Consider the following 20,613-nt stretch of genomic DNA (forward strand, 5'->3'; position numbering starts at 1 on the left):
AGTCCCGTGGCCTTGCCCGCGTTGTGGCCCTCTGGGACGGATGATGCAGGCCCAGGTCCCACCTACTGGAGCTGGAACAGGACGTCCCTCCCCCGCACCCTTGAGACCTCTTAAAACCGATGCTGCGCTGGGCGGGGGCACGCGGTTGCCTTGGCAGCGCCGCTGTCCTTGGGCCTGGAAGTTGTGCTAGGCCGGAGCAGGCCCCGTGTGTGTGTGAGGAAGTTATCAAGGGCAACGTCGTTCCAACTCGTTTGTTCTGCAATGGAGGTGGGGTGGGGGGTGGGGGGTTGGGGGGGGGCTTTGGGTTCGTAGGGCCGGGAGAGGCGGTTGGCAGGATGTCCTCTCTCCATCAGCCTGCGGCCGGCGTTAAGCAGTTGTGTGTGTGTGTGTGTGTGTGTGTGTGTGTGTGTGTGTGTGTGTGTATCGGCATTGTTCACTAGCTCGTTGGGTCATAGGTCACCAGGTCCATTGGGCTAGCTGCCAACAGTCTCTTCCTGCCTCCTAAGCGTCCTGGACTCAGGGACTGACTGCCAAAAGACAAAAGGCACTCAGATTTACAATGTGGGAGGGTCGCAAAGGTCCCAGCCTGAATTGTTCTGGGGCCTTGAATTAGGCAACAGGCGGAGGTTGAAGTGGCAGCCATTTTGTACCTCACAAACAGCAACGAGAAGACCAGTTCACAGGAGGAAGGCTGAGCGTGGGATCGATTTTCCATGATAACACTCCCGCAAACGGCCTTCAGATGATATATTTTGAGAGTTACTGGCCGTAGATCTTTAACCCCCATCTGGACGGGGCTCTCAGTTTAATGTCTCATCTGAAAGACGACACCTCCGACACTGTGGCCTTGAGGGTTCAAGTCTCTGATTCACACCCACCACCTCCGGCTCTGAGGGTAGTGACCGGGCTGGTGTACAATAAAAATCAGTGCAATATTTATAATACGGAATTGAGTAATGATCTAAAAAGCCTAAAGGAGAAACTTCGCTCTGTTCCCCTCTCTGTTCAACTAGAGAGGCTGAGAAACAAGGAAGTAAAATCTCTCCCTTCATTAATTGGCCTTGAAACACTTTGGGATGTCCTGAGGTTGTGAACAGTATTGGATAAATGCAAGTCTTGCTTCCTTCCTTTGGCTTCTGTATGTTTTTTTTCTGTGTGTGTGTGTTTCCTCTGTGTGTGTGTGTCTCCCCTCTCTGTGTGTGTTTTTGTGTCTCTCTTCTCTGTGTGTGTGTGTGTGTGTGTGTGTCTCTCTCCCCTGTGTGTGTGTGTGTGTCTCTCTCCCCTGTGTGTGTGTGTGTGTCTCTCTCCCCTGTGTGTGTGTGTGTGTGTGTGTGTGTGTGTCTCTCTCCCCTGTGTGTGTGTCTGTGTGTGTGTGTGTGTGTGTGTGTGTCTCTCTCCCCTGTGTGTGTGTGTGTGTGTGTGTCTCTCTCCCCTCTGTGTGTGTGTGTGTGTGTGTGTGTGTGTGTCTCCCCTCTGTGTGTGTGTCTCTCTCCCCTGTGTGTGTGTGTGTGTGTGTGTGTGTCTCCCCTCTGTGTGTGTGTGTGTGTGTGTGTGTGTGTGTGTGTGTCTCTCCCCTGTGTGTGTGTGTGTCTCCCCTCTGTGTGTGTGTGTGTGTGTGTGCATCTCCCCTCTCTGTGTATGTGTGTGTCTCCCCTCTGTGTGTGTGTGTGTTTGTGTGTCTCTCCTCTGTGTGTGTGTGTGTGTGTGTGTGTGTGTGTGTGTGCATCTCCCCTCTCTGTGTATGTGTGTGTCTCCCCTCTGTGTGTGTGTGTGTGTTTGTGTGTGTGTGTGTATGTGTCTCCCCTCTGTGTGTGTGTGTGTGTGTGTGTGTGTGTGTGTGTGTGTGTGTGCATCTCCCCTCTCTGTGTATGTGTGTGTCTCCCCTCTGTGTGTGTGTTTGTGTGTGTGTGTGTGTGTGTCTCCCCTCTCTTTGTGTGTGTGTGTCTCCCCTCTCTCTGTGTGCGTGTCTCCCCTCTGTGTGTGTATGTATGTGCGTGTGTGTGTGTACCTTTCCCTCTGTGTGCATCTCCCCCTCTATATCTGTGTCTCTCCCTGTGTGTGTGTGTGTGTGTGTATGTGTGTGTGTATGTAGGTGTGTGTCTCCCTCTGTGTGTGTGTCTCCCTCTGTGGGTCTCTCTCCCCCTGTATGTGTGTTCTTCTCTCTCTCTCTCTCTCTCTGGTCTTATCTTTTTGATTGTTATCCCTCTTTCCCTCAGTCTCTCCTTTTCTGTAATGCCCTCTCCCTGTCCCTCCCTTTCCTCTCAGCCCTCTTCCCTCCTTCCCCGCGCTGTCTCTCTCTGTTCCACCCCCATCTATCTTTCTCTCTGTCTTCCCTTCTTGCTCACTCTCTCTCTCACTCTCTCCCTCCCTCCTCTTTCCTCTCTTCTATTCTGCTCCATGTTAAACACCCTTTAATGCTTGCTGTTATCCCAGTCCATAATTCTTGGTAAAGAGTGCCCTCCTTATAGCCCTCAGGTCATTGGTGACCTGTTTTCCATTCACTGGGATTCCAGTTCGGCAGTTTCCTCAGAGCAATGTCCTTTCGGTTCAATTCAAGTGCAGACATTTTTTTTTTAGAGTGGAAAAACAAATCTAGTTTTTCCTTCACTTCGTTTGTCTCCCCCACCCTTTCACGCTCTTCAATTGCCATTCTGGACAGCCCTACTCTGAACTGTCCTCTCTCATTCATGGAAAGCCTCAAAATTATACACGCACTGACCCCACCCACCACCCCCTCCTGCCCAGGCGAGATTTGAACGTACAGAAGAGGAGGAGTAGGCCATTCGGCCCTTCGAGCCTGCTCCCCCATTCAATGAGATCATGGCTGATCTGACTCTGGCCTGAATGTCACTAGCTTGCCTAACCTCAACCCCACACCCCCCCACCAATAACCTTTGACTCCCTTGTTAGTCAAGAACCTGCCTACCTCTGCCTTAAAAACATTCAATGACTCTGCCTCCCCCCCGAGAGTTCCAAGGATTCACCACCCTCTGAGAGAGAAAAATATTTCTCCTCATCTCCGTCTTAAATGGGAGACCCCTTATTTTTCAACTGTGTCCCCTCGTTCTAGTCTCTCCCACAAGGGGAAACATCCTCTCACCATCCACCCTGTCGAATCCCCTCAGGATCTTATACGTTTCAATAAGATCGCCCCTCACTCTTCTAAATTCCAATGGATACAGGCCCAGTCTGTCCAACCTTTCCTCTTAGGATAACCCCTCCCCCATCCCAGGATGGTCGAGTGGATCTAATCCGAACTGCTGTTTATTTATTTTTCATCCTTCACGTTTCCTTTTTATCTACCTCTTCTCCTCTCTTCATCGGCTGGAGGCAGCACTGGCTTCCAATGCCGTTTTTAAAATTTATTCATGGGATGTGGGTGTTGCTGGCTAGGCCAGCATTTAGTGCCCATCCCTAATTGCCCCTTGAGAAGGTGGTGGTGAGCTGCCTTCTTGAACTACTGCACTCTGTGTGGTGTAGGTACACCCACAGTGCTGTTAGGGAGGGAGTTCCAGGATTTTGACCCAGCGACAGTGAAGGAACGGCCGATATATTTCCAAGTCAGGATGGTGTGTGGCTTGGAGGGGAACTTGCAGGTGGTGGTGTTCCCATGTGTCTGTTGCCCTCATCCTTCTAGATGGTAGAGGTCGCAGGTTTGGAAAGTGCTGTCTAAGGAGCCTTGGTGAGTTGCTGCAGTGCATCTTGTAGATGGTACACACACTGCTGCTACTGTGCGTCGGTGGTGGAGGGAGTGAATGTTTGTGGATGTGGTGCCAATCAATTGGGCTGCTTTGTCCTGGATGGTGTCGAGCTTCTTGAGTGCTGTGGGAGCTGCACTCATCCAGGCAAGTGGGGAGTATTCCATCACACTCCTGACTTGTGCTTTGTAGATGGTGGACAGGCTTTGGGGAGTCAGGAGGTGAGTTACTCACCACAGGATTCCCAGCCTCTGACCTGCTCTTGTAGCCACAGTATTTATTTGGCTGGTCCAGTTCAGTTTCTGGTCAATAGTAACCCCCAGAATGTTGATAATGGGGGATTCAGTGATGGTAATGCCATTGAATGTGAAGGGAAGATTGCTTGATTCTCTCTTGTTGGAGATGATCATTGCCTGGCACTTGTGTATCTTGGCACTTAGCAGTCAGTCTGAATGTTGTCCAGGTCTTGCTGCATTTGGACATGAACTCCTTCAGTCTTTGAGGAGTTGTGAATGGTGCTGAAGATTGTGCAATCATCAGCGAACATTCCCATTCCTGACCTTATGATGGAAGGAAGGTCATTGATGAAGCAGCTGAAGATGTTTGGGCCGAGGACACTACCCTGAGGAACTCCTGCAGTGATGTCCTGGAGCTGAGATGACTGACCTCCAACAACCGCAACCATCTTCCTTTGTGCTCGGTATGACTCCAGCCAGCGGAGAGTTTTCCCCCTGATTCCCATTGACTCCAGTTTTGCTGAAATAAAGAGGCATGTTGGAGTAATGTCACTTTACACTTTATCTTATCTATGACCAGCTCTGCACACCATGAATTGGCCAAATGGTCAGGTGAATTGGTACAACCAGTTTTGAACAAGTTTTCCACATACACAGTGAAGGATCCCGTCACACTGTGAAGGCCATACAGGACGTGCATTTCGATAGCAATGCTGTGTGCATGTGCTCATTTGACATTGCTAGCCTACTGACCAATGTTCCACTTGAGGAAGCCACAGATACTTGCGCTGCAGCACTATATCATGGTGATCTAGAGCCGCCACCATTGAGTGAATCAATATTCATTGAGATTATGAACTCGGCAACTGGTGCAGTTGAGTTCCGTTTTAATGACATCATGTAGGCCCAAAGAGATGGCGTTGCCATGGGATCCCCTCTAGGCCCAGATCTCGCCAACATCTTTGTTGGGCTCCATTAAAAATGTGTCTTTGATGGAATGACACCCAACCTCCTACCCCTCGCATATTTCCGATACGTGGAGGGTATGTTTGCTATATTTAAATCCACAGCTGCATGTAACAATTTCCTTAAGTGTCTTAATGGGCTCCATCCTGTGCTCAAATTCACCTTTGAAATCTGCCAGGGTCTACCACAAGCTGACCTTCACTGGTCAACATACACGTTGGGATTCTTACAGTTCCACACGCTATAAGATTGGTCTTATCGGCAACCTCGTGAATAGAGTCTGGGCCATTTACTCACATTCCCAGCTTGATGCTGAAATAGGGGCATCAAAGGGCATCCTGAGGGATACTGGCTACCCTGATCAGATCACGCAAACTCATGAACAGGCCTAAGGCCGTCACTTTCAACCCTGAAAGGTGTCCAGTCTACCTCAGATCACCCCAGAAGGGTAAGGTATCTCAAAAATTTGAGCAGCAGGTGAAGCTAGCTGGTTCACGCTGCTACTATGCAGTAGCAACATGAGTGGTATTCGCCACTAACAGGATATTGCTGTCAAGCCAAAAAGACGTTCTGCCTATCACACAAATGAGTCATGCGGTGCATGAATTTCAGGACCAGTGTGATGCTCGGTATGTAGGCCACACGTCCCAAAGACTGGTGGATCGTATCAAACAGCATGTCCCAGCCGCTGTTCACATGGGCAGGGTACAGACCGTATCCAACCAACCCGTGCTTGCAAAACTCAACACACACTGTCCAACATTAGATGTGATTTCACGATTGGACAACATTTGCTAAATAATCCTCAGTCTGCTAGGAATTACGCTAACAACCAATTTAAGATTATCAGTTGGGCTCACAGTCTGCCACATTTGCCTGTACTGGAAGCTACACACATTAATACACAGGGCCCTGTTCTTTGCAGACAGAAAGAACATGTACACACATTGCACCTGTTTCAGCTAAACTAAATAAGTGACAGCCGTTCACTGGTTCATTCCTCAGGGCAATGCTGTGACCAATTAAGATCAAGCTGCCTGGTTTAAATTTCAAACAATGCTTGGCTGTTAACTGTCAGCCACTATCACTGGTGCATTCTACATGGTAATGCCTGTATCAATCAGAGCCCAATTGCCAACCAATCAGCACTCTCTTCTCGTACAGTATAAATTGTTGTTTTCCCCTTATATCGGTATTCTTGTGAAGTAACCTGATGAGTGCAAGACGAAAAGCTTTGACATGTCTCTTCTTTCAGCAATACTCAAGTTCTGTGCTACCAAATGACTATTTGACTCCAGTTTTGCTTGGGGTCCTTGATGCCACACTTGGTCAAATGCTGCCTTGATGTCAAGGGCAATCACCCTGACTTCACCTCGGGACTTCAGCTCTTTTGCCCATGTTTGAACCAAGGCTGTAATGAGGCCAGGAGCTGAGTAGCCCTGGCGGAACTCAAACTGGGCATCAGTGAGCAGGTTATTGCTAAACAAGTGCCGCTTGAAAGCAGTGTCGATGACCCCTTCCGTCACTTTGCTGTTTGATCGAGAGTGGACTGAAGGGGCAGGAATTGACCGGATTGGATTTGTCCTGCTTTTTGTGGACAATTAAGGCCCGCCCAGCGTATCGCTCGGCGGGAAGTGCTATGCGCTCCCTGTGCGGGCGAGGGGGGTATTCCCCAAAAGCGAGAGTGCGCTCTTTCACACATGCGCATGATAGAGCGCACATCTCCCTGAGGCTAAGTGCAGCCTCAGGGAGATCGCTGACACTTCGAAAAATATTAAAAATAGAAAAAAAAAATTCCCTAACATGTTCCCCTCATGTGACAATGTCACACGAGCTGGGACATGTTCATAATTTACATTATAAGTTTATTAAACTTTTTAAATCCCTGCCTGAAACCTTGTCCTGCCTCAATTGGCCATTGACAGGTCGGCGGGCCCGCTGCTGATTTTGCTTTGGGCCTGCCTTCCTGAAGATTTAAGTGGAGCGGGATGACATTGGGGGTTCTGTCTGACATTATCCCGCATCATTTTATGTGTCGGCAAGCGGGCCCCGCCCCCTTGCTCGCCGAAGCCAAAATTCTGCCCCAAGAGTGGGATTTTCTGGTCCTGCCAACGATGGGCAAGGTACAGAGCGGACCCAACCAGCAAGACGGGAACGTTTGGATAGAGGCCACCAGTCTTTTGGCCTCTGTCCAAATGTTCCTGTCTCATCCCGCAAGGCCTGGAAGAGGGAGGGAATGTCGGCCTTCGTTTCCTCCATAACAGTGACCACTCTTCTACTTCATTGGCCACTTTGGGATGCCCTGAGGTGTCGAAAGGCGCTATATAAATGCAATACCATCTCTTTTTAAGCCACCCTACTGTAGGGTCCTAAGATGCAGCAGCAGTATTGAGCGTTTCAGGACTGGCGGTGTGAGTAGCAGAAGGGGGAGGGGGGAGAGAGAGATAGAGATAGAGAGAGATGGCATTCAGTGGAGTGTGCAGAACGAGGTGATGGTTGTTGACAGCTTTTTAAACACTCCTGGGTCCTGTCTGGGCTACTTGTCGTTAATCTGATCTGACAGCAGAGGCTACCACGTGTCTGAAATGGAGAGTTTCTTTTTAGTGAGATTCTCCTTCTGGATACCGGAGGGTGTTTTGAGGGATGCACTTTGACGAGAGAGAGTTAGGCTATTAGGAAGGTGGACTTCGATGGCCTGAATGGACTGACCTTATCCTTCATCGTTCAGGCCTCTTCCGTTGTGGTCTTCCCCTGACGGAATGGGGGTGTGTTTGGAGACATTGGTCCAGTCACTGTACCGGGGTGGTGGGGGGGGGGGGGAGTGAGGCCACTCAGCCCGTTCTGCTGGTCCTTCCATCGAAAACCCTCTGCCCACCCAATTGCACAACTCCCTCGTGGGGTTTCTCAAGAGTTTATCTCACCACTCGCTCCCCCACCCCCAACCACCACCATTCCCCGTTACCTCTGTGTCGTGAGTAAGGGTGTCTTTCTCTCTCCACTGACCCCCGTAGGAAATGCAGCAGCCATTTTGGATACAAGCAAAATCCCACAAAGAGCAACATGATAATGACCAGATAATCTGTCTTTAGGTGTTGGTTAAGCGATAAATATGGGCCAGGAGTCCGGGGAGAACTCTCCTGCTCCTCAAAATGGTTACGTGGAATCATTTGCATCTATCTGAACGGGGCCTAGTGTCTCACTTAAAAGACAGCACCGCTGACAGTGCAGCGCTCCCACAGCGCTGTACTAGGAGCAGGAGTGTCTCGATTTTGTGCTGAAGCCTCTGGAGTGGGACTTGGCCCCCCCCCAAACTCCTGACTCAGAGACGAGCGCGCTACCCACTGATACACAGCTGACACTTTTAAGTTTAAAAAAAGTTGTTAGTAATTTAAAAATAATAAATAATAATAAATAAGGGGCCAGGGCTTAAATCGTGGAAAACGTGCCTTGGGAAAAGGTTTGTTGGTGAGCAGACAGAGCGTATCTAACCGTCCGAGGCGCTGGATAGGGTGCGGAGAAGGTTTACTGGAATGGCACCAGGGACGAGAGACTCCACTTAATGTGGAGACGCTGCAGAAGCTGGGATTGTTCTCCTCGGAGCAGAGAAGGTTAAGTGGAGGGGTGGGATTTAACCGTGGCGTTCGAAATCAGGGAGGATTTTGATATGAGTAAGGAAGGAGAAACTGTGCCCAGCAGCAGGATGGCCAGAGGCACAGATTGAAGAGAATCGGCAAAAGGACCAGCGGTGGGTGGGGGGTTGGGGGGTGGTGGTGGGGGGAGGGGAGGGGGGTTGGGGGGGGGGGGGTAATGAGAAGAATATTTTATCAGCGTGTCACCGTGATCTGGAAGATGCTGCTTGAGAGGGTGGTGGAATTGTGGAATCAGTAGTAACTTCCCAAAGGGGACTGGATAAATAGTTGAACAGGAAGCGGCTGAACGGAAGGGATGTTGGGGGCCAATGGGAGGGATCGGAGTTTGGACAGCTCTTCCAAAGAGCCGGCACCGGCGCGATGGGCCGAACGGGCCTCCTGTCGCGCTGCATCGTTCTACGCGTCTTGAGTAGGTTTGAGAGGGAGAGAGAGAGAGAGAGAGAGAGAGAAAGGAATTGGCTTTTGAGCAAGCAGCTCGCTGAAAGAGGAAGTGGTTTGCAAAAAAGAACGACAACTTTTTCAGCTACGCAAAGCTACTTATATATATATAAAACAAATTCCAGGCACCCCCCCACCCCCACCACCTCCACACCTCCCCACTCCCCCCCCCCTTCCCCCCCCCCACCACCCCGCACCCGGTGACTTCCGCGCAGAAGGCGCTCAGCTTCGGTTGGGCTGGTTACCGTGGGAACAGCGGCGCGAGCATCTGAAGGTAGGAGGGCTGATTGTCTCATATCTCAAAAACAGGCGCTCCGACCACCCTCATCCCTTGTTGCAACATGTCAAAAACTCCCGGAGATTAGAAGGATGAATTTTCTTTTTCCGCCCCTGTTGCCACAGGAACTTCAGGTGGTGGGGGCTGGGGGTTGGGGGGTGGGGGGGGGGGGGTGATGGGTGGGGGCTTGGGGGGGGTGGTTGCTGAGGCCTACACGCGAGCTAAAAGCTAAGCTCGCCGCTTTCTCGAAGCCTGTGCGAACGGGGAGGGAGGGAGGGAGGGAGCGGGAGAGACCGAGGGGAGGTGAGGGGGCCCCCGGCCTACCCTTCCCTTTGACCACCCGGCAGAGAACAGGTTCAATTTGGAATCCAATACAGTGGAGGATGTGGGGGTGGGAGGGGAGGAGAAGGAGGATGGTGGGGGTACGTGGGGGTGGGGGTGGGGGTGGTGGGGGGGTGGTGGGGGGGTCAATTTAGGAGTTTAGCAAGAGGAACGAATGATTGAGGAAGAGGACGGAGACGAACATCACAAGAGGAAGAGAGAGGCCAAAATTTTCTGATTACACAACACTTTAAGTGGAGGGGTGGAAGAGAGCGGAGTTGTCAGTCCAAGCGGACGAGAGGAATTGAACAATCGATCAGCAGTGAAGGAAGTTTTCCTGGCAACATGTGTGAGCCATTAGCCTCCAAACCACAGCTTGTGCTCGTAAAACTCGCTTAAACGTGGTAAAATGTTCACGGGCGTGCTCGCAGGCAAAAAACCTAGCCGCCAAAAGAGAGGACAAGTGACCAAAAGCTTGGTCAGAAGCGGTAAGCTTTGCGTCTCGAAGGAGGAGAGAGCACACGAAGAGGTTGAGGGGGGATAAAAATCTGATGAGTTAAAATCTGGCCTGGTGCATTCGACAGCGAAAAAGCCAAAGCACCGCCGGTTTCTATTACAGGTGCAGCAGCGTCGCTTTGCGTGGCATCTGTTCTGTTAAATATCAGTGCGGTTTTGGTATGACAGCCTGTTTCGCATGGGATCGGGCCCTGTTCCTGTCACCTCTACAAGTGGTTTTATTGATAAATGCCTGCCGGCGAGGGATTCTCCGTCTGCAGCTTGGTAGCTGGTCGCCTCCGCTCGGTTTCTCCGGCGGCCATTTTGATTTCTGACTTTGCTATTTTCTGTCTTACCCCTTCACCCCCACCATCACCACCCGCCCCCCCCACCACCAGAAGTCCACCCTGTGCTTACCCAACCCCACCCCCCCCACACCCCTTCCCCAACTACCTCGACCACATCCGTCCCGCCCCTGAGCCCATGCAGGCACCCAGCTGGTGGGCTGTTCGACCTTGGGAAGCATCGCGATGCAACCCAATTTCGCTTCCCCCTTAGCAGTTGCAGCTACTCTCTGGCGGGACTTACCTAGTGGGAGGCAGAAGGTACATTGGCTGACATTTTTTTTGAAGGTCAGTTGAAAGATGCGGAAACTAACTGGAACAAGACTGTGCCCCCCGCACTACCCCCCCCCACCCCCCCGCCCCCACCGACCTCCAACAATTCATCTGCAAAACTCAACAAAGCCCAACAATTACAGGGACCATTGGAACAGGAGGGAGCCATTCGGTCCCTCGAGACTGTTCCAATATACGGCAAGGCAGTGGCCCATCTGTATCTTAAATCCAATTGACCACCTTGTCCACATATATCCCCTTCATACCCTGGACTGGCAAAAATTGACTGATCTCGGATTTGGAAAGATTAATTGAGTCGGCATTCACTACTTTTTGGGCGCGAGAGTTACATGTTTCTACTGCACTCTACATGAGGGAGTGTCCCCTAACCTCTCTCCTGAATGATTTGACTCTGATTGTCAGGTTATCATCTCTCACTCCAGAAACCCCCGCCCACGCTGCTCCCCCAAAATAGCGGAAGTGGTTTCCCTCCACTTATCCTCTTAATTCCGTTCAAAATTTCAAAACCCTACGTTAAATCACTTCTAGGGAATACAAGCCTGCTTTCTGTCATCTTTCCTTGGAGTTTAACCCTCGGAGCCCTGCACAATCTGGTGAGCCGAGACTCCACTCGTTCGACAACCAGTATATCCTTTTGAAGGTGAGCTGCCAGAGCGGTACACGGACTCTCCAGATGTTCAATAACCAGGGCTTTGTACAGCTGGAACAGAGCCTGCTCTCTGTTATATCCCAGTACATTAGTTATAGAAACAACCAATCCATTCACATTTTCGATTATTCGTTATATCTGACTACTACGTTTTGGCTATCTGTGTATGTGGACCCTGAAATTTCTTTGCACCTCCACCATTCCTAGCTTTAAAGCATTTTTTTTTTAAATTGCATCTAGTGTTTCTGTGCTGTAAATACTGTATCTGTGTAGTATCCTTTCTGCATTGAAAGGCAAGTAGAATTTGCTCCACCGTCTGTATTATAGAGAATAATAACCCCTATGTATATTATAGGGAATAGCAGACCCTATGTATATTATAGAGAATAGCAGACCCGGTGTATATTATAGAGAATAGTAACCCCTATGTATATTATAGGGAATAGCAGACCCTGTGTATATTATAGGGAATAGCAGCTCCTATGTCTATAATAGGGAATAGCAGACCCTGTGTATATTATAGGGAATAGCAGCTCCTATGTCTATAATAGGGAATAGCAGACCCTGTGTATATTATAGAGAATAGCAGACCCTGTGTATATTATAGGGAATAGCAGACCCGGTGTATATTATAGAGAATAGCAGACCCGGTGTATATTATAGGGAATAGCAGACCCTGTGTATATTATAGGGAATAGCAGACCCTGTGTATATTATAGAGAATAGCAGACCCTGTGTATATTATAGGGAATAGCAGACCCTATGTATATTATAGAGAATAACAGACCCGGTGTATATTAAAGGGAATAGCAGACCCTGTGTATATTATAGGGAATAGCAGACCCTTGTATATTATAGAGAATAATAACCCCTATGTATATTATAAGGTATAGCAGACCCTGTGTATATTATAGAGAATAGCAGACCCGGTGTATATTATAGGGAATAGCAGACCCTGTGTATATTATAGGGAATAGCAGACCCTGTGTATATTATACAGAATGGCTGTCCCTGTGTATATTATAGAGAATAGCAGACCCGGTGTATATTATAGAGAATAGCAGACCCTGTGTATATTATAGGGAATAGTAGACCCTGTGTATATTATAGAGAATAGTAACCCCTATGTATATTATAGGGAATAGCAGACCCTGTGTATATTATAGGGAATAGCAAACCCTTGTATATTATAGAGAATAATAACCCCTATGTATATTATAAGGTATAGCAGACCCTGTGTATATTATAGAGAATAGCAGACCGGTGTATATTATAGGGAATAGCAGACCCTGTGTATATTATAGAGAATAGCAGACCCTGTGTATATTATAGAGAATAGCAGACCCTGTGTATATTATAGAGAATAGCAGACCCTGTGTATATTATAGGGAATAGTAGACCCTGTGTATATTATAGGGAATAGTAGACCCTGTGTATTATAGCGAATAGCAATTCCATGTATATTATAGGGAATAGCAGACCCTGTGTATATTATACAGAATAGCAGACCCTGTGTATATAATAGAGAATAGCAGCCCTTGTGTACAATATAAAGAATACCAACTCCTGTGTATATTATAGGGAATATACACCCTGTGTATATTATAGAGAACAGCACACCCGTGTGTACTATAGGAAATTGTTCAAAATATTATTCTGCCACTAACTGCATTTAAAGAAGGCCAACCTTTCAGGATACAAAGTCTAGTTGTTGTGAATCCTGAGATCAAACTGGGTTAATTTACTGCTTGTTTGAGTGGCAGGTAATTGTACATTTCTGGCTATAGCTCAGTAAAAGACAGCAGGGAATATCTGTCTCTTTCCAGCTCCTCTCTTTAATATCTTTTTGGCACTTTGAAGAGCGCTGTGCTTACCGAACTCTTGGATAGATAAAAGGATGGTCAACGCAGATGTTTGTAAATGGTTTTAGGCAGGTAATCTAGTCATTAATATTGCTTGGCTGAATTGATGTTTTATAACTGACTCTCACTCATAAATCCTGCTCTAACATCACCACCACCTCCCCCAACAGCCCAATTATTTTGTACCTATGAATGTTAATTAGTTAGCAATTAATTTTTATAAATAAAGGGAAGGCTTTCATTGCTGTTAGCGCCTTTCATGACATGAAGCTATCCCAAAATGCTTGGCAGCCATTGTGCAATGTAGGAAATGCAGCAGCCAATTTGCGCACAGCAAGCTCCCACAATCAGCAATCTAATAATGACCCAGATCATCTGTTTTTTTCCAGCGATTGTTGAGGAGGGATAAATATTGGCCCCAGGACACCGAGGAGATACCCCCGGTTTTCCTTCGAAATAGATCTTGAAAGGGCAGTTGGGCCTTGAGGAAATCTACTGTCCTTACCCGGTCTGGCCTACATGTGACTCCAGACCCACAGCGATGTGGTCGACTCTTAACTGCCCCTCTGAAATGGCCTCGCTTGCCACCCAGCTCAAGGGGCAACTAGGGATGGGCAACAAATGCTTGCCTTGCCCAGCGACACCCACATCCCCATGAAAGAATATATTTTTTTTAAAAAGTCTCATCCTTTAAAGACAGCACCTCCGACAGTGCAGCACTCCCTCAGTCGCTGTGTCGGCCTGGATTCTGTGCTCAGGGGTTCAAGGTAATCTCACAGTGACACCTGAGGATAGGTATTACTTCCTGTTGAGGGGTTAAAGCTATAGACCCACCTCCCTGAGTGAGGGAAGGAGGAACTGCGAAGATAATATGCTCAGGGCACAGGGTCATCGAGCACGGATGAACTCCTGTGAGGGGGACTGAAGGATCAATCCTCAACCAATGATAGATGATGGTTGGGTGGGCAGGGGTGGGGGGGGGTGGGGGTAGGCGAAAACGGGTTGGGGTTGTGGGGGCGGGGGAGGGTGTTGGTCTAGGTTTGCCAATCCCCCCGGATTGGCCTGGTGACCCCGGGAATTGAAGATCAGTCTCCAGGACACTGCTGTGTGCAAACCCTGGAGGAAAATCATCAGGACTTTATGTGTTTGCCTTTGAACATTTCCCTTTCCCAGATATAAAAATATTGAAAATGGGGGACATAAAGGCTGTTGGGCTGACGGTCAACCATCATCCCATTGGGTAATGAGTCTTTTTGCTTTCCAATTGGCCGAGGAAGGCAGCATGACACAAGGAAGGACGTGTTGGCCGACTAATGGCTGGAGCGTGGGGGCAAGTCATGTGACAAAGCCTCCGGGAACGCATCACGGTTGGCAACCCTAGGTTGGGGGGAGGGGGGGTAGTTGCTGAGGAACGCCCGGCAACTAGGCCAGGGCTCTGAAGCCCTTTTTCTCGCTCTGGCCTCCTGGTGTCGCACCCACAGGAAAAATACAAGCTCTCATGCAAGCCCGCCCTGCACAACTGGCTGCTCGCAGGATTGTACAGCTCAGAAGGAGGCCATTCAGCCCAGGGTAGCTGTTCCAGCTCTTTGAAAGAGCTGTCCAAATCTGTCTCCCTTCCTCTACCATCTCCACCCCCCTCCCCACGCAGCCCTGCCATTTTCTTCCTTTCCAAATACTCATCCAACTCCTCCTTTTGACAGTCCCTATTGAATCTGCTTCCGCCGCCCTTTCAGGCAGCGCCTTCCAGATCACAACAACTCGCTGTGTCAAAAAACATTCTCCTCATCTCCCCCTCTGGCTCTATTACCGATTCTCTTCAATCTGTGTCCCTCTGGTTACCAACCCTCCTGCCACTGGGAACAGTTTCCCCTTATTCACTCGATCCAAACCCCCTCATGATTTTGAACACATTTTAAGAATAAGAGGGCTCCCTTTTTAAGACAGGGATGAGGAGAAAGTTTTTCTCTCAGAGGGTGGTTGGTCTGTGGAACTCTCTTCCCCAGAGGGCAGTGGAGGCCGGGCCACCGAATAGATTCATTCTGAGTCGGACAGATTTTTGATTGACGAGGGAGTCGAGGGTTATCGGCGGGGTGACAGCAAAGTGGAGTGGAGACCACAACCAGGTCAGCTATGATCTCAGTGGTGGAGCAGGCTCAAAGGGCCATATGGTCTACTGTTACTCCTGAGCCCTATGTTCCTACGTAACCTTCTCTGCTCTAAGGAGAACAATCCCAGCTCCTCCAGTCTCTCCGCAGGGACTGAACTCCCACGTCCTTGGTCCCCGTTCTAGTTAAACCTCCTCTGCGCCCTGTCCAAGGCTTTGATGTCCTTCCTAAAGCCCAGTTCCCAGAATTGGACACCAACGCCACAGTTGAATTGGCAGCGTGCACAGTCAATCTCGCCTTGTTCCGGTGCTAATTCACTTGGAGGCTTGTGCTGGCTGTTCATGTCGTCACCCTTCAACTTGGCAAACTCCTCTGGGGCCTCCGCCAACCCTAACCAGTCAAAGAAAAGCCGACGAGTCCAGTTTTGCCACCTTCCCCCCCCCCCCCCCCCCCGCCTTCCACTTCTGCCATTATCTGGCCGTGGGTTGAGCAAGAAGGACACGGGCTGAGTCCGCAATTGCGCCCCCCCCCCACTGTTGTTGAATAGCGCACCACCTCCGAGCATGGCCCACTTGCCCCATAGGATCGAGCCTGTGTAACTGGAGCCTCCCTGTTTGGGGAGGAAAGTCATTAACTTTGACAGATCTTTAAGTGAGGCATGAGAGAAACTCGGGGCTCCCTCTCCTGTGTGAATCTCAGCTCACTCTGCTTCTGTGATAGTCAAGGCCCTTCAGAGAGTCAAACATCCAGCGAGGGTGTTACCTCTTTAAAATGATTCTTTCACGGGATGTAGGCATTTGTTGCCCACCCTTAATTGTCCTTGTCCTTGTTCAGAGGGCATTTTAAGAGTCAACCACACTGCTGTGGGTCTGGAGCCACATGTAGGCCCAGACCGGGTGAGGACAGCAGATTTCCTTTCCTAAAGGGGATTAGCGAACCAGGTGGGTTTTTACCACAATCGGCAATGAGCTTCATTAGACTTTTAATTCCAGATTTTTACTGAATTCAAATTCCACCCTCTGCCGCGGTGGGATTCGAACCCTGGTACCCAGAGCATTACCCCAGCTCTCTGGGTTACTAGTTACTAGTCCAGCGACGATACCACTGCCTCCCCCTAAGATCAATGTCAGAAGTGGGATTGGAACCCGCGCCTGTCAAAGGAGGCTGTAACCTGAGACCACTCGGTCATCCTGAATCACTCGCCGGGAGGTGAGGTGCAGCTCAGCTGATGAGCTTCCTCAGGCTGGGCTAATGGTATTAAAGACAAAAACAGAATTACCTGGAAAAACTCAGCAGGTCTGGCAGCATCGGCGGAGAAGAAAAGAGTTGACGTTTCTAGTCCTCATGACCCTTCGACAGAACTTGAGTTCGAGTCCAAGAAAGAGTTGAAATATAAGCTGGTTTAAGGTGTGTGGGGGGCGGGGTGGGGGGTTGGTGGGGGGAGTGGGGGGAGGGGGTGGGGGGTGCGGAGAGAGAGAGAGAGAGAGAGGAATAAAGCCCTTGTCTGTCCTGAAGTGCGAGCCTCAGCTTGAGAAGTGAGGATCGGCCTTGGCGGGGGTGGCCATTTTGAAACAGGCCAAAGGGCAAGCGGTAGGTGACAGAGCTTTGTGGATGAAAACTGGGCTAGGTTGGGGGATGGGGTAGTGAAAATATTACAGCAAATATCTTCTTCCACACAGTGCCCCACAATGTCCTTGTGTTCTCACTTTGTCTGCTGCCCACTATCTGCTGCCCTTAGCTGACAAGACAGCCTGAAGCAGTCTAAAATCTGACTAAATGTAACAGCAGCCCTTTCGGGTGTTAAACTGGGGGGATGGTGGGTGGGTGGGGGGGTGTTGGTGTGAAGCGGCGTAGCTCAACGAGCTGATGAATCAGTCGAGAGCTCTGACCTGATTAAATATCAAGTGCCCAGGGAGCCAGGGTTACTGGGAGACTCGGCTTAATTAATGCTAATGTTCCTAATCACACCCTTCACTCCGTTCAATGAATTATTTAACTCTTCAAGGAAAGCCATCTGGCGCAGTGAAGACGAGGGGCTTTTTCTGCCCGCTGGACGCAGTGTGGAAAGGAGAAGGGCACCTTAACAGTGGGGCTTCTGCGCACCTTCTCTGCCTGCGGCACTAGTCAATCTGTGCGCAGGGATCGGATGGATCAGTGTCAGCAGAGAGAGTCATTCACCATGCTGCTCTAGAGTGCCGCTTGGATCTGAACACTTCACTTATTCCACGCACTCTTTTCTCTTTACCACCCCCAACAACTCCCCCCCCCCCCCCCCCCCCCCCTTTCCGTTGCCATGGTGCTTTTTATTTCCCCACTCTGGTCCAATTCCATATCTCCAATTTTTTATCACCTGTTGACAGCCTTGGGTCTGGACTCTGGAATGCAAAACTCTCTCATCTCTCTCCCTCCCCTTCTTTAAGACGCTCCTCCTAAGCCCACCTCTTTGACCAGCTTTTCGTCACCCGCTGTCTTCGACCAAGGAGGTGGGGGGGGGAGGTGGGGGGGGGCAGGGTTTTTGGGCCTCAGGAGCAACCGCCACCCCAATCCAGCCCCGACTACGATTTCAGGGCCAGCCAGCAAGAGTCAAACGGACGCTGAGTGCCTCAGCGCTGCTGGGGTAGGCGGCGGGGGAGGGGGGGGGTGCAGGAGGAGCGCGAGGGTGCACAGGGTATGGGGGGCGCGCTCACTGAAAGCTCCCTGAAGGCCCGGGGCTGTCTCAGGGCGCTGAAAATTTTTAAAGGCCAAATGAAAGGCTTTTAAGATCCAGAATAAATGTCCGCACAGCGGGCTTGCGCACCTTTTCACGGCGATTATTAAAATCCTGCCCACACGTTCTTTTAACTTTTAAAAAAAATTTTAATGACAGAGACCTCGTCCCCACCCACGGGCGAGGCCCCCCTCAAAAATCGAAAGGCCGCCTGGCCGATTCGCCCGCCCGCCAGATGTAAGGTTGGACGGGGCAGGGGGAAGACACGGGTCGATGAACTGGTTTAAGGCCCATTAATTGTTGGTGGGCAGTGCCGCTGACTCTCGCGTGCCCGCGCTTGCCGACTGAGATATCGTGGGAGCGCGCGGCGACGCCAAGACGCTAGTCCGACACCATCGCGCCCCGTTTCACACCCAGGCGGGCGTGTGCCTGCACGCTGAGCTGAAACTCCTGGCCCATGTTTCCTACTACGTCAATTTTTTTTTGACCTATGTTCCTGGAAGGGGCCTTGGGACGTTTTACTCCGTCAAAGGCACTGCATAAATGAAAGTATCTGCGGCTGAATATTTGCTTCTTGTCCCCAAAGTCCTGTCGTCTACCCTTCGCCTCTTGAGCTGTTTCAAAATAGCCACCCCGAGGCCTAGCCACGCTCCTGAGGCCTAGCCACGCTCCTGAGGCCTAGCCGCGCTCCTGAGGCCTAGCCGCGCTCCTGAGGCCTAACCGCGCTCCTGAAGCCTAACCGCGCTCCTGAAGCCTAACCGCGCTCCTGAGGCCTAACCGCGCTCCTGAAGCCTAACCGCGCTCCTGAGGCCTAGCCGCGCTCCTGAGGCCTAGCCGCGCTCCTGAGGCCTAGCCGCGCTCCTGAGGCCTAGCCGCGCTCCTGAGGCCTAACCGCGCTCCTGAGGCCTAACCGCGCTCCTGAGGCCTAACCGCGCTCCTGAGGCCTAGCCGCGCTCCTGAGGCCTAGCCGCGCTCCTGAGGCCTAACCGCGCTCCTGAGGCCTAACCGCACTCCTGAAGCCTAACCGCGCTCCTGAGGCCTAGCCACGCTCCTGAGGCCTAACCGCGCTCCTGAGGCCTAACCGCACTCCTGAAGCCTAACCGCGCTCCTGAGGCCTAGCCACGCTCCTGAGGCCTAGCCGCGCTCCTGAGGCCTATCCGCGCTCCTGAGGCGTAGCCGAACTCCTGAGGCGTAGCCGAACTCCTGAGGCCTAGCCGCGCTCCCGAGGCCTTGCTGCGCTCCCGAGACCTAGCTGCGCTCCTGAGGCCTAACCGCACTCCTGAGGCCTAATCCTGAGGCTCCAGGATTGGCTTGGAGCCCCCCCCTGGAATTGAAGTCCAGTTTCCAGGACACTGCTGTGTGCAACCCTGGAGGAAAATCGTCGGGACATTAAAAAAGGATTGCTTTCATTTTTCAACATTTCTTGTTCATGGGGCGGTGGGGGGGGGGGGGGGGGGTGGGGGGGGTGCCAGTTGGGGGTGGAGGCGGGGAGAAGCCTGTTTGACTGACAGTCAGGCATCATCCAATTGGGTATTAGGTCGACTTGCTTTCCACATTGCCTAGGAAGGCCGCATGTCACCAGGATGGATGTGTTGGCCAACGAATTGCTGGAGCGTGGGGGCAAGTCATGGGATGAAACCTCCAGGGATGTATTTAACGCTGTTGTCTGCGGGGAGCGGGGAGCGGGGAGCGGCATGCGGGGGTTGTGGGGCATGGGCAGGCAGAGGTGGTTTCTGGGCTGCCCTGTGGGGGTTCAAAGTGGGAAGATGGGGAATCGGCAAGGTAGGGCAGGGTAGAGCGGAGGAGGCTGAGATGGTTGGGTGTTGGGGTGCGGGGGGGATGAATAAATCCACCAGCCTGTCCCACTAGCAGCACCACTTTCCCTATGACTAGGGAGAGGCACCACTCCCTCTGCTTCAGGCCCAGCCTCACTGCTGTCCTGACCCTTGCCCTGTCTGTGCGCCGGCTCCCTCATGACCAGTCAGAGCAGAATGTGGACCTGATAGGCTTTGCTGTCCCGGAGGCCTCTCAATTATTCAAAAGCCTTTGAGACCGTTTTTGGCTCCACTCTCGCTCACAAAAAGCTTGCTGTGCTCTTTCTACCCATCGCTTTCCTTCAAAACGGTTGTTCTCTGGTATAAAGGGAAGATAAGGGCGGGTTTTTATTCTGGTCTGAGGCACCTCGATCCGCTCCCAGTCCAACACCTCAACGGCTATTGCACAAGCATTGGGAACGAAACGTCTCAATCGATGGGTCGCAAGTGCCAATCGTCCATCCCCTCCCCCCGCCCCCAGGTTACTAATCCACCAGGCCGCTTTGCCAAGGTGGGGTGCGGTGCCATGGTTACAGCAGCCACATTGGCTTCCCTGCCCGCGCCCGCCTCGCCCCACCATCCACCACCATCCCAGCCAGTCCACAGGTTCCCGGACAGGCTGTCGGGTTAGCTTTAGACTGAATGGGGAATGGGGTAGCACTCTCTCGTTTCCCATGGATCAGGCTGATCACTGAGACCCCCACAAAACATTCATTCGAGGAGAATCAGAGTTGTCGCCTTTAAATAGAGTAAGGGA

The 20,613-nt window shown here is 51.0% G+C and overlaps 1 protein-coding gene across 11 annotated transcripts in view; it reads left to right on the forward strand.

Annotated features, from left to right (window-relative positions):
• Positions 1-20,613, forward strand: part of zmp:0000001168 (signal-induced proliferation-associated 1-like protein 2) — a 111,423-nt gene that overhangs the window by 26,852 nt on the left and 63,958 nt on the right. For 5 of the 11 annotated variants that reach the window (XR_005941935.1, XR_005941936.1, XM_041179898.1 and 2 more), the window contains exon 1: positions 9,731-10,074. The exons of 2 other annotated variants lie outside the window; for them this stretch is intronic. The gene's annotated coding sequence lies outside the window, so the exon portion shown is untranslated. Of the gene's footprint in view, positions 1-8,862; positions 8,960-9,171; positions 9,263-9,730; positions 10,075-11,155; positions 11,360-20,613 lie in introns of those variants that run through there. 4 more of the 11 variants (XM_041179894.1, XM_041179893.1, XM_041179891.1 and 1 more) reach the window with 4 other exon arrangements.

The sequence above is a fragment of the Carcharodon carcharias genome, chromosome 37 (genome assembly GCF_017639515.1).
Source record: "Carcharodon carcharias isolate sCarCar2 chromosome 37, sCarCar2.pri, whole genome shotgun sequence".
Classification (NCBI taxonomy): Eukaryota; Metazoa; Chordata; class Chondrichthyes; order Lamniformes; family Lamnidae; genus Carcharodon; species Carcharodon carcharias.